General features: G+C 34.9%; 1 protein-coding gene across 1 annotated transcript in view; it reads right to left on the reverse strand.

Moving 5' to 3' along the window:
- LOC118179443 (transmembrane protein 64) overlaps positions 1-14,618 on the reverse strand; it is a 55,157-nt gene that overhangs the window by 14,033 nt on the left and 26,506 nt on the right. The gene's annotated exons all lie outside the window — the stretch shown is intronic.

The raw sequence follows: 14,618 nt of genomic DNA on the forward strand, positions 1-14,618 counted from the left end.
AGTAACTGCTTTTATCAAAGGATTGGTGGTAAAACTGCACTACAGGATACACAAAAACTTATCTGCCGGTCCTTCAATGCCACTGCTATGCATAATAATGGTCAGTAATGGTTCAATAATGGTTTTATTCTCAAAATGAAAAGGTTTATTTACTACATTTTTTATATGCAAACGGGCAATATTTTTTTTAAAATCAAACTTTACCAAACAGGCAATACTTTTTGAATGCGCCTCTGCGCTTTGCAAAAATGTAAAAAAAAAAAAAAAAATATATATATATATATATATATATATATATATATATATAAATAAATAACACATCAATGAGATCTGAATACTTAGTAAATGAGTGATACAACAGATATAATGCAAATGTTACTGGCAATGTAAGAAAGCCGGCAATCAATCTGTAAAATACCTAAGCATTCTTTTGAATGCCGAAAACTGGCCGGCAGCGTATGAAATAATTAACAATCCATACATTTCATAGGCATTTTGTAGAGTGTCAAATGACAAAACGGCAAAGTGTGAAATACATCTCCGACTCGTTTCGAATATCCATATATTTAATGCATTTATACAAAATCCATATATTTAATATATTCATACCATAAATTTCATATATTTTCATACACCGTTTTCTTTAATAAGAAGGCATGCATTTTGTTTTGCAGAATTTTAATTTTTCTTTACGCATTCTGAATAAATGTTTTTTAATGGCGCTCTTTCATCATTTTCTTAAAATAACATTTATATTTTTGAGGAATGCACGTGTTTTAAATAATAGCCTTATCATGACCCTTCTCCATGCTTATGACCTTTTTTCATACTTTGCCTAAATAGAATTTTAATTCTATAAAATGCCTAGGGAAAGTATGTATAATATTTCTAATACATATTTCATACTTTGCCTAAAAACGACAGGCATTTTAGCAAGTTATCACAAGAATCCGACAGGACTGGTCCACATCTCATCCCGTAAAGGTTTGACGTTTGAGACCATGATACTTAATAGCCGAAAAATTTTACAGCCCTCAACATTCGCTTCCGTAATTGTGTTAGCAAAAAGGCAAATAAGACACCCAAGATATCGTCAATGAATATTGGTACGTCGTGCTTCTATCACTCTAGAAATGCCACACTATCTTTCAACTAAGATAAAATACCGATTCCGTGTTGTACAGTAGATGCTGGTTGATGTAAACATGTGTGACTATTTTGATAACATCAACCGAATGATAACATTAAACGACGAGAAAGAATATCCTTCAGAACAGCGATAAAACTTAACTAATTTAATATAAATATACGGAGAAATATATAAATATTCCTTTTCACAGAATTTTAATTGGGAAAAAAATTGTTACTAGTGAACTGTCTGAAAGCATTATGCAAAAGTTAGAGTCTAATGTTTCTAGAAATAATTTGATCGATGCTTTACCTCTAATATTCGGTTTTTCTTAGATGGGGAATTCATCGATCTCATTTGTTCTGGATTTTTAATAACACATTTATTAAAAATGTGCTTCAAACTAAACAAAAGGCTGCTTTTTTGCCTAATCTTAAATGGTCGACTAAATAACAATCAAGCAGTTTGTTGACTCAATCTCTTTCTGGTGACATTTTCAGTCATTTGGCAGTTTTTAAAATTTATTTTGATCTTCTTCGGAGAATTTACTTCGATTAGAAAAATTGACTCACAACATTTTGACAACATTGACTGAACTGTTGATCATAAGCAATGTTTGTCGCATGTTAGCGCATACAAACAGACGGGACTTAGTATCGATAAGTGACTCGTCGGACCGGTAAGTAACATTAACCGCTATCACATTAAGCAGCATCTACTGTAGCTAAGCATTCAATCCTTCTGCCTCAAAAATGTTTTCTTAGGTCAGTGCTGAAAATTCGAAATGAAACACTACATTCCTTTCTAATTTGGACTGACTTACCAGTAGCCAAGCGGTAACCTCACTGAACGTTGCAAATTCGACCTGGGTTGCTAATCCCAGCAAACGAACTGGCTCCATAGGTATTTTCGTTGTTTTCTCCATCTGTAACATGGATACGAGTCAGTGATTCATAGAACATCCTCCACGACGGTGTCCCTCCCCTTAGGCTGATGGCTTTCGTGTGCTTTGCCATAATTAAATAGACCAAAGTAATATGGATTTACAGTGCTGTAGCTTGGTATACCTCCGTTCTGAAATGCATCCAATTTAATATACGTTCTATCTGGACGCGAAATTTGTGCTTTGGTGTACGACTTTTTATTTCAAATACGACTGAGTTCAATAAGTCACGAATGCGAGCATTATACCTGCTGACCTCTTTCGAGACAAATGCTACGACTCCCCATGAGTGTCAATATACCTGTTGCTAATATTCAGTATACACCTCGCGCTATAATTCTGAATTTTCAAATGATTTTGTGTTCGAATAATATTTTTCGTAAATCCGTTAACAATGAGTTTCAGGAAAGTTAATGTAAAGTGCCAAGCAACGAAGAAAATAGTTAGGATTACCACTGAAGTGAAAAAAGAGATAGCTGAAAAGCATGAAGATGGCATGCGAATCTGGGACTTGATTACTGCATGCTATAGGCCAAGAATGACGGCATCTGCGAATGTAAAACCAAAAGACGCTATTAAATAGGTTAACGTTGTGAAGGGGGTGAAATCGATTACCGGGCAAAGAATCAGAACACGTTTAAATATTGTTTTTGATTTGGACCGCAGGAAACATTTATGTTTTCATTTATGTACTGTATTTTATATATTATATATTTTAGCAACTGTATTTGTATTTTAGTATTAAATTGTGTTATAACAACAGGATTTATTTTATGAAGAATGGATTCGTTATTTTTTCTTTATTTTCGTATTGGAAAAGTTCGTATACATCTAAAGATCTGGAAAGGATTACCGACGTATGCCCAGGTGTTTCAATCCCCCCTCTCTCTTTACGAAAAAAAAAAAAAATTATTTTTTATTAATGATTTTTTTCCGGACAAACTTTCCCTGCGTGCATAGTCACAACCCAAATAACAATCTCTAATTCGAAACGGCAGGCTACAAACGAACACAAAGAAAGCAACATTACATGCATTTCTGTCAGAAAGCATTCCGAAGCAGAAATCTGTCGAGGTGCAAATACCCGTATGTTTGCGTTGCTATCATAACATTACTCACGCAAAGTTATGGTTTGGAAAGAACCCGCATAAAAGACGCATGCCTTAAACACATAATCCGATCCGAAAAGCTAATAAAAGAAACATTCAATTATTTTCATTTCACTCCATACACAAACTACTTTTACATTAATTTACGTAATGTTTTAGATTTGAAATATTTTGCGTGCGCTGAGTATGTTTAACAGAGTAAAATTATCTGATGGGAAATAAGTTCTTTAACGAGTTTAATCTATAATATAAGGTGGTAAAGACACTGTGTCATCGGTTAAAGCTTTTTGTTACCACTCTACATAGAATAAGATGTTCATGTTTCAAATTTAATCAGAAAATTCGGCGGTATATTTGTCTCTCAAATGTAACCATTTAAATTATGAATTAAGATCACTTGTTTACAAATATGATTTGTCTGCCTAAACATCAGACACTTATCAGACAGGGGAAGAAAAGAAAATCGAAAATAATCTATACCGCGCAATTGAACACTGCACTTTCGTGACAACTATATACTACATCAGTATATTACGTAATATAATTAATCGCAATAAATTGCCTAATAATTGCGCAAAAGCTACAGAGTAATAAAATAATAATTTATTTTAATACGTTATTTAATATATTATCTCCTTTGGCAAAAGTAGTTGGAATTCTATTGAAAGGAAGTAACTCATATTTAAAAATAGAAACTCAAGTAAATTTAAAATGGAAACAACAAAAATGAATCTTGAATAAATTTAAAATGGAAACTTTAAAAAGGCGTAGTTAAAGATGAAAATGTAATCAAGAAACCAAGCAAATATCGTCATTGACCGGAAATTAGTTGACTCTTCAAGGGGAACAAACTAACCCTGGATCAATTAACAATAATTAATAAATGCGAAAGTGTTTCGTCAATTTTTAAATATGCTAATGAATTACTTCATTTCAATAGAATTCTAACTACTTTTGTCAAAGGAGATAATATACTAAATTAGAAAATAAAGTATGTCACATAGTTTTTCTAATACATTTAATGAAAAAATTAAGCATTTATCCGGATCGTACACTTTAATGGTCAACTGGATATTTTTTACTCATATACAACACAGGGTGCATATTCTCGATAAAAAACAGCCCAAAGAATGAATGAATAACAAAAATATGAACTTTTAATGCGATCTCCCGGTTCCTGAATTGGGAACGTTTTATGTTCGTTATGAAAAAAAATAAGAAGTTTGACTCTTGTATGACCCCCCCCCCCCCCAAAAAAAAAAAAAAAACTACCGGGACACTTAATTTTAAAATTTTTTAATTTTTGATGTCATTTTCAACTTATCTTAAAGGCTCGGTTAATTAAGTAGGATCTATTCTAGGAAATAATTTTAAATGGAGTGTAGCAAAAATGTGTATAATTTGACAGGCCGTACATGAAAGTCATGGAGTGTCTCTATCAGATTTTTTATTGATAGAAAAGTTAAAAGCATTTTTTTTTAAATCATCAAAAATGGCAGATTACTCATTCTTTATTAAATACATGTTTATCTGCTGGATGCAAGCTATTTCTTAATCAGACGTTTTTTGCTTTCCATATCCTTTTAATTAAATAAATGTTAATTATATATTTTTGTTAACATTTTGCATGGCGATCATCCTAACAAAGAGGCTCCAGGGAGATTTACGCCCAGAGCCTTAATAGCTGTTCGTCTGCCACTGCCTGTAAAGAGCCCAAGGTCTAAGCCAGGAGTTCTCAACCGGTGGTACGCAAGAGAAAAAATAGGTGGTACACAAAGAAGCAAAGTATTTTAACTATTAAATTCAAAAATTAAAACCCCCCAACATCCTGATTGAGTTTTTTTTCGCTAACACTCGTAAATTTATGCGATCTGAGCTTTGTTCAAGAGTGGTGGTGGTAATAGTATTTTGTAGTTTTATCACTAAAGATTTTCAATTTTTTGTTTAGATGGTACGCGTTAGTCAAAGAGATGAGAACCACTGCTCTAAGCCACAGGTTCTCAACCTTATTTTGCCCACCGCCCACTTTGAGAATATTTTTTTTTCCCCTAAAGGCCCTCCCCCCAATTTTTTTTTTTACTTGCGAAACTGAAAACCGCTATTGCCACGATTATAGTTAAACATGTTGTAATATTATATACTATAGTCATAAGATAGGAAATGACCCTATCCTTATTCTGAGTTTAAAGAAGACTGTTTCAATGAGAACAATTAAAAACGCATACTTAATTATATTAACACATATTTTTATTAACATTAAAAAAAATATTGAATTTATTACTTGTGTAATGAGAAGGTTGAATTCGATATATTTTAAGGAGTTTGTTAAAAGCATGCTCTATTTTACTTAAAAAACAACCGTAGGTCGCCGCGCACAGTAACATGGAGCCGATTTCTCTTTTTAGTTTGCTACAGCATTAAATCCACATTCAGTTAAATAGGGAGATGGGAAATACTATCAGAAATCGTTGAACAACCGACCATAATCCTGGGTACAGTTGAAAAACCGGCTTCTGCAGCCAAAATTCTTGGTAGCCATTCTTGAATTTAATTTTTAATTCTTCATTTATAGTCAGTTTCTATTAGTTCTTCTAACTGGGATGATCCTGCTGTGTTGACATTTGAAAAAAGATCCAAAACCCAGTATGGTATGTCCTTGTTTAGAATGTCCCTGGAATCGTTCCTTGAAATCACTGTGTTTTTCCAAATGTTGACAGTAAACAAGCAAGTTGTCATGCTTGAATGATACTGCTGATAAATTTGGAAAGTTATTGAATTCGCGCCTGACAATATTTCTTTTGTATAACAGCAGTTTTGACACGAAAGCAGCAACGCTATTTTTTTTTTTTTAATCAAGTTTAAGTCGTCGCCTTGAAGTTGGAGATTGACATCATTAAACAATTTATACAGGTCTGTCAAGTACGCAATATCGTTCTTTGATGAGATGAGGTTGTCGTGCAGTTCCGTGTCGTGAAGCAGCAATCGGTTGAAATCTTCATCATTGGCAATGCAAAGCTCACTAAATAATCGGTCATTCAACGAGTTACTTATGATTTTATTAACTGCTCTGATAACATATTGCAGTGATGTATGGAGGCGTTCACTCAAATTTTTCGCAACCAAATGCTGGGGAGAGACGCCGGAGCATGCAACGAGGAAGCACGCCATCACGCCGAGCTCTTGGTTTTTGCCCAATTTTCAGTGGAAGTTTTTGAGTGCGACGTGTGTATTATATATCAAAATGTGCGTGAATATCTCCTGCATCCTTGGATACATCGTTTAAGTGTGTCTGAGTGATATTTCTCCAGATTTTTGTGTTTTAGTGCTTCTAACAAAAGAAAATAGGCAGTCGCAATTTACCGTGTTTTTGTTCACCACTTCTGCCGCTACAGCAACGGAAGGGTCCCCCCTAGCTACCACGTGGTTCCCCTGGTAGGCCTAGGAAATCGGCCAAATATTCCATGTCCAGAAATTAATTTTTAATTAAAATATATGTATATATCTTCGGATCTATTGCAACCAGGAATTTCAAGAACTGGTATGTTTATTTTTTTTTCAAAATGTTTAACATTTTTACAGGATTTGCATAGTGTTTTTAATTCCATCGTTTTCATCTTCAGTTTCGACATTATAGCTCTCGTCGTCGAATAACTTTTCGATAACTTTGAACACTATTCGACAAACTCTAAAAATTTAGTTTTAAAGCTCTAGTTGCGTGCTTTTGATGTGTTTTACATGAGAACTGATCTTTATGCACTCTGTATTTTACCTTTAATTACTTGAAATGTTTATTTAATCTTTTAATTGCTGTATTTTAATTACTTGTGTTTTTATGTTTCTACTTGCACTTAAAAATCAGTCAATTTGATTGTATTTAGAGAAATTTTAGGCATAGTTCATCTGTTAATTATGTTTAGCATCTTACTTATTCTACTACATGTTTTAATTACTGTAATTTCTTGTTACTGGGTGTGAAAGGGACCTATTGTTACCAAATTATATCATATATTGGTTGTTATACAGCAATAAGCAATAGCTATTTTACGTTAAGTATTTGATAAAGAGTTACACTACGAGTGTGATAATTTGCAACTCTGAGAAAGTTCTTGGACAGCATGTCCTGTCAATCAGTGATTCCGCGCATTCACAAAGTGACGTAGACGCCACTAATTTATTGACCTCTGATTTGCCTTACGCAGAGAAAGTAGCTATTTTGTGTGAGGATATTAGACAGGTAGCGGCCACCACCAGAAGTACTAAATATCTTTTACCTACAGTTCTTCGCACCAGACTATTAGACTCCCTGGTTGCGTTGCAGACGCTGGCCTTACAAGGTGCAGAATTAGCAGCCAAGCCAACAAAGATAGACACAGGTGTTAATACATCAACAGTGCTTTGCTGTGAATTGGCTCGCTCTCAGCCTCTACCGATAGCACAACAACCACCTGATTTACAGGCACCTCCACCTTTGCCAACAGCTTCTCGACCAACTTTTGCAGAGATTATAAAGAAACATAAAAATACAAGTCTATACATACGTCCCAAAGCGGACGTCACAGAGACTGAGCTAAAGGCGCAGCTAAACGCTAAAGTACCACTTTCCAAGCTACAGGCAGGTATAGAAAGAATTTCTAAGCTCAACAAAGGAGGTTTCGAGGTTGTATGTAAATCCACTGAAGATGTCGAAATCCTCGAACAACAGCTTCAACAACAAGATATCCCAGCGGAAGTCACCCGTCCATGGTAACGTAAGCCAAGATGCACCGTCCATGACTTGCCGGTATCCACACAATCAGAAGAAGTACTCGCAGAACTCAGCGGCGTCACTGGAATGCCTAGCACCACCTTTAAAGCCCTATTCCGATTACAAGAACGTCGTAAAGGCAAAATCAAGTGGGCTTTTGAGTGTGAGCCGACAGGCTTTGCAGCCATCATGCAGCACAGAAAAATCTTCCTCGACTCATAGAGTCTCAGAGCATATTGGCCTCCAGCGATGTTTTAGATGCCAGCAATATGGGCATAAGCAAGTTGACTGCAGAAGTAGAAAACAATATTGCTCCTACTGTGCAGAAGAACATGGGAACCGTGATTGCACAGCCCAACAACCACAGTGTATCAACTGTGGTGAGGCCAACTCCCACTATGGCACCAAATACAGCTACTTCCATTCAGCCTATGCTCTAGAATGCCCACAATACCAGCGCAAGGTACAGTCAATCCGAGATAATACAGAATACTGCTAATCTTGATTTATCAAACATCATAAATAAAGATACAATATGCAGTACATTATCTATCAAATGTATACAAATAAATTTACAGCGAGCAAAAGCAGCAGTTGCTCAACTAGCACAATTTGCAGCAGAATTTGGTGCTGACCTGATAATGGCTCAGGAACCTTACACGCGAGACGGAATTGCAGTGGGATTTCCATTGCAATGGACAATTTATCAACAAGGAAATGTAGAATATCCTCCTAGGGCCATTATTATTAACTGCAACAAAAAATGGTCTCCGGCTATCGTAGCAATTGAACGCGATAATGTTGCAATCATTATAGAAGCACAAGAAGCATTTTTACTGTTTATCTCACAATACTCTCCTCCTTCTGCAGATATTTTGGCTACTACACAGTTTCTTACAGATACCCTGCAAAAGATTAAAATTCCTCTTAAAATAATTACAGGCGATTATAATGCCCACAACACGGTTTGGGGGTATGCTTCTACGAATGACAAAAGAAGCCTTCTGGAGGATTTTCTGTCAGCTAATCATCTTGTTTTACATAACACAGCAGACGCTCCTCCGACATATGACAGAATCTACGCACAAGGCTGGCCTGATTTGACGGTCAGCTCAGCCTCAGCTGCGCCATTAATACAAAACTGGAGGGTTAATGATGAAATTAGCTTAAGCGACCATCGTTACATTACTTTCTCAATAGAGCAACCGACGACAATTAATATTATTCGTCGTTACAACCTACCTGGTAGGCGTAAACGTGCTTTTACTACTAGAGTCAAGAATTTGTTTGAAGGTATTGAACAACAGCTAACTCAAGCGAACTCTAGAGACGAATTGGAGAATTTCACAGTGACTCTACAAAAGTGTATACAGCAAGCGTGTGATGACATATTGCCACAGCGTAGTACTAAAAAACTGACTACGATCAATTGGTGGAGTAGTGAACTTCGTATTCAGCAGAGGCAATGTCGCGCATTACGTCGAAGGTTAAAGACTGAGCGTAGACTAAACCTTCCAGCTAAGACCCTCCCAATTTATCAACAGGCAAGAGCGAAGTATTTCGCTCTTGCCTGTTGATATTTACCATAGATTGAATTCCGAGTCTTTCCTCTCGTTAAATTTTAAAGTGTCTCAGTTTTTATCTGATCACGGTAAATTTGCAAGTTATCTGTTTCGTTTTAATCTAGGATCGAACAATTTATGTGAATGTTCAAAAAAGAGTTCCTCAGGATGTGGAACATTCGATTTTCTCGTGCCCTACATTTGATGGCCCTAGATTATGCTTACAGAACGATTTGAAAATGTTCGGAGTGACTTGGCCAGTGAACTTATCTGTTTTCGTGAAGTCCAGACTGCTGTTCTCTGCTTTTGTTCGCTTTATTTATGTATGTAATTTTTAATGTTTATTTATACATGTAACCTTTAATGTTCTAGTTAACTTACTTCTGTAAGCCCCGTGTTGTACATATGTGGTGCACGGGGAGTCTGTATGTTCTCAAAGGGGGAAAAAATAATAATAAGTGAACAAATTCGTGGGATTTTCGGTAAATCCGTATTTAATATAATCCAAACTATATTGCCGTCTCTTCATTTTTGCTTCCGACATGGTTTTTACTTTACAGATACGTTAGCCGTAGTAGTGAATGTTAGACATATCAAAGTTACGGGTTATTTATTATGGATTTATATACTGTGACAAGAAACGTGACATTCAGAGAGTGTTGTCAATTGGCTGTCACAAGCTGGTAAAAAAAAAATACATGCCAAAAGACGGTTATTCTCAATTAACTATTTCCATTACCCAAAAATACGTGACAAACAGCGCAAGTTCTCAACAAGGTATTTCTTTTTCTCATGGGAAAAAACGGTGTTAAGCACCCTGCAGGAGATCCGCTCAGGGAGACACAAAAGGAAGACTTTGACAACACTAAAAGATGCGCGGAGAATTGATGGATGTGCTGTGAATAGGGTGCAAAGATTGCGCCCGCGGAAGCGAATGGTCAGCCTCGGTTTTATTCAATGCACTAATGGTAATTTTAACATAATTCATCTTTTGTATAACCAAGAATTAATTTGTTAAGTTTTCATAAAAAATCAAAAAGATAACCTGTCTGTTTATTCTCCCATCTCCGGAAAACTCGGCGACATTGCAATACTAGAGAGGTATCTCTCAACAGTGAGAAGATTAACTTTTAAAACCCTGTCATCAAATGCGCGCGATAATGCTAATGAAAATAAAATGAACAATCACTGCCTTTATATAGGTTGGAGACATATGATACGCATCGACAATAATAAGATAAACATGCGGTGACTCGTTTATAACACTAAGCCCGGGGGTAAGGGTTATACAGGAGCAGAGTGCGGGTTAGAGAACAAGCATAGATAATACTGTCAATTCCTATAGGATTCCACAAATCACGTTATTTAACTTGTTATAATCTGAAGTTCTACCAGCATACTTTTTGCCATTTTCTATTAAGAGGCTTTTTTTAACTTTGCCTATATTTATATATGAGATATTTCAAGTGAAATTGGATGATTCGAAAATTTTTAATTCACATCTAAAATTAAAAGTTTTTATATCATCCAAGTTAATGTAGATGTGAATGTAATGGAATCTTTAAGTTCAATTTCCATCCACTTTCCGAACTACAGAAATATGCGAATTTTCGCACACGTGATAAAAATGATTAAAATACATATAATAGCACTAATTAACCAATATTGGCGCTAGTTCAGTTTTCCTACCCCCTTCAAATATTTATAAACAAATAAAAAAGTAAAAATTTAAGCAAAATCTATTGGTTTACTTTTTAAAAGGCAGAATTTTAAATAAATCATTTATAAAGTCTAACAGTGGCCATAAAACAACCTTTCCTATATACTTAATTAGCTTTCTAAATGAAGTTAGGTTATTAGGTTATGGTTAGTACTTCCTCTTGCGAGGTATAGTTGCTTAAACTACAATCATACATTTATAAAGATATTAGTCTGTATTCCAGATACAGGAACAAAATCATGCTTAAATTATTAATTCTCACTACTGCTGAGTATAAAGGAACCCATGAGACACAATGTTAAACTAAGCACAACTCTTTATTATTACAAAAAAAAAAAAAAAAAAAAAAAAAAAAAAAAAAAAAAAATTGTCTGTAACCTTCTTTTGTTATAACCTCCACTAACTACGAAAATTTTATCAAACAATTCCAAGTTTGCAAGCTCCTCCAACATGATTTCCATTTTTTGGAAGAGGGAGGTATAAAAAAATTAATTGACATTAAGCTTACTTTTTTTACCCCCCTAGACCAGTGGTCGGCAAAGTGCGGCTCCAGAGCTATAGATCGAGAAGATGTATAATTTTTAGTTTGAGTAAAAAGATAGATAGGTAATTAAAATTTTATATTGTTGTAAAAATACGTAACGAACATCGAGTTTAATTTTATTAGTTTTCGTAAACGTAAACATAAACCATGTACAAGCTACTGGCATGCGCGTGCATGCTTTTTATAAAGTAGTGAAGGCACAAATTGGCATCACAGAGCAGCAGTTGCAGTGTAAACAGTTTTGTCTTATATACCGTGTCTGCCGTTGTCCTGTCTTATTAAAAAGTTGTTGTATTTTTTAATCTAGCTGCACATCTTACAGGTATTTTTATACGATTTTATTACACCTGCTATGTATGTGTGTGGTTCCGGTACAAAATTTGTAATCGATTTTTCGATAACTTCTATTTGTCCAAATGTTGGAAGTTTTCTTCCATTTTTGGTCATATTAAAAGTTTTAAAAGCAAAGAAAAACGGAAGATGAAAATCTCGAATTTAAAGTTGAGTGGACCGAGAATTTTGCGTTTATTCAAAACTTGAATGGACTTCCGACATGTCTTATTTGTAAGGAGAAATTCGAGCACAACAAGAAGTCAAATTTAGAGAGACACTTTACAAAAAAGCACGTGTCATTTAGCACTAAATATCCTACCGGTGATGCAAAGAAGAAAGCTGTTGAGGAACTTCAGAAGAGTCAAGGGTCGTCAACTTCTGTGTTTAATAACTGGATGCAACCTTTCAGCAATATTAATATGGCAAGTTTTGTTTGTAGCCAAGAGATTGCTAAGACAGGAAAACCGTACACAGACGGCGAATACATAAAAAATTGTTTTATAAATGCATCCGAAGAGCTATTTCGGGATTTTAAGAACAAAGCAGATATTCTGAAAAGAATTAATGAGTTACCATTGTCTGCCAAAACCATTAAAGATAGAACAATTAAAATGTGTTCGAATATAAACACCCAGCATATCGAAGATCTGAAATTGGTTTCGGCTTTATCAATAGCAGTTGACGAGTCTTGTGACATAAATGATACAGCGCAAGTTTCACTTTTTGTAAGATTTATGTCTCATTCAGGCCCTAAAGAAGAACTTTTAGGATTATTGCCACTCAAAGGTCAGACGCGTGGAGAAGATATCACCAATGCTGTAATTGAATGTATGGATAAACATCATATTTCCCTCGATAAAATTGTATCGATTTCAACAGATGGGGCCAAACGTATGACCGGCGTAAGAAAAGGGGTTGTTGCTATTTTGAAAGAAAAAATTAATCACGAGATACTTGTTTACCACTGCATCATTCACCAAAAAGCGCTTTGTGCGCAAACATTTCCGGAAGAAATTTGTAAAGTTATGGAATTAGTGATTACCATTATCAACTCCATTTTAGCTAAAGCTCTTAATCATCGCCAATTCAAAGAATTTTTATTTGAAATGGAGAGTGAGTACGCTGATATTCTGCTTCATAACAAGGTACGTTGGTTATCAAGAGAGAACGTTTTAGAACGTTTCGCGTCCCTTTTTCCGGAAATTACAGCATTTTTACTTGAGAAGGGCGTTTACTATCCAGAACTAACAGACGATCAGTGGATCCAAAACTTTTATTTCATGGTAGACGTTACGTCTCATCTAAATCCGCTTAATCGTAAACTACAACGGAAAGGAAACTTAATATTTTTCGATGTTAGAAGAAGTAATAACATTCGAAAACAAATTATCCATTCTTGCACAGGATTTTGAAAGGGAAAAATTGTTTCACTTTCCCAGCCTGCTGAAGCATCGCCAAGAAAATAATTCCTCTATTGAAAAACACCATTTTAAAACAATAATTTTAAATATGAGGGAAGCATTTCTCAGCAGGTTTCAGGAATTTAAAAACAGAGCAACATTAGCATTTGTCAAAAATCTTTTTAATGCTACGATAACCGAGTTGAAACTTTCTCCTTTTGAAATTGAAATTGGTAGCTTTGAAATACAATTTCTGGATTTAAAAAACAAGGAAATATGGCGCTCTAAATTCGAACGTCTTTGTGTTGAATTGGAAATATTGGAGAAGAAAAAATGTGATCTTAGTTCACAACACAAGTGGTTTGCTTTGAATGACCTTGGAGAAGGAATACATGATCATTTCAAACGTTTGGAATAGTATTCCTGACGATCAGCTGAAAAAGCTCGCGTTTGCTGTTCTTTCCCTTTTCGGTTCTACATATATATGCGAACAATCTTTTTCAAGCATGAACATTATGAAGAGTAAACTGAGAAGTCGTCTTATTGATGAGAACTTATAATCATGCCTAAAATTAAAAACAATAACATACAAACCTGACTTACTCAAACTTTTCAAGGAGATGCAAGCACATAGTTTGCATTAAGAAATATTTATTAAGTATTAAATTTAGTTTTATTTAGTGTATTAAAAGTTTACTAATCAAGCAGATTTGACTCCGAAGTTTTTTTAAAATTGTTGTAATGTTTATATTTGGCTCTTTGGCTAATAAGTTTGCCGACCACTGCCCTAGACTAAATTACATACGTTTTTTACTTCCTTGTACGAAGTAAAAAGGAAGTATTGTAATCGCGAAAAGTTTCAGGCAGCATATTTTAACGAAAATATCCATTTTGACCGCAATTGAACAATGTTTTTGGGTGATATCTGTACGTAAGGACAGAATAAAAGACTCGTTTCCTTCAAAAAAATTATAAAACTGCTTTAAAATGAATTCTGAAGAGAATTTTTCGTAGCGTCTGTACGAACGTATGTACGTACGTACGTATCTCGCATAACTCAAAAACGAGTAGCCTCAGAACGTTAAAATTTTGTATATAGGGACTGCTATAACATGTAAATGTGCACCTCGTATT

This window comes from Stegodyphus dumicola, chromosome 10 (genome assembly GCF_044657685.1).
Source record: "Stegodyphus dumicola isolate Sdum_Otavi_A_Nest chromosome 10, ASM4465768v1".
NCBI classification, from domain to species: Eukaryota; Metazoa; Arthropoda; class Arachnida; order Araneae; family Eresidae; genus Stegodyphus; species Stegodyphus dumicola.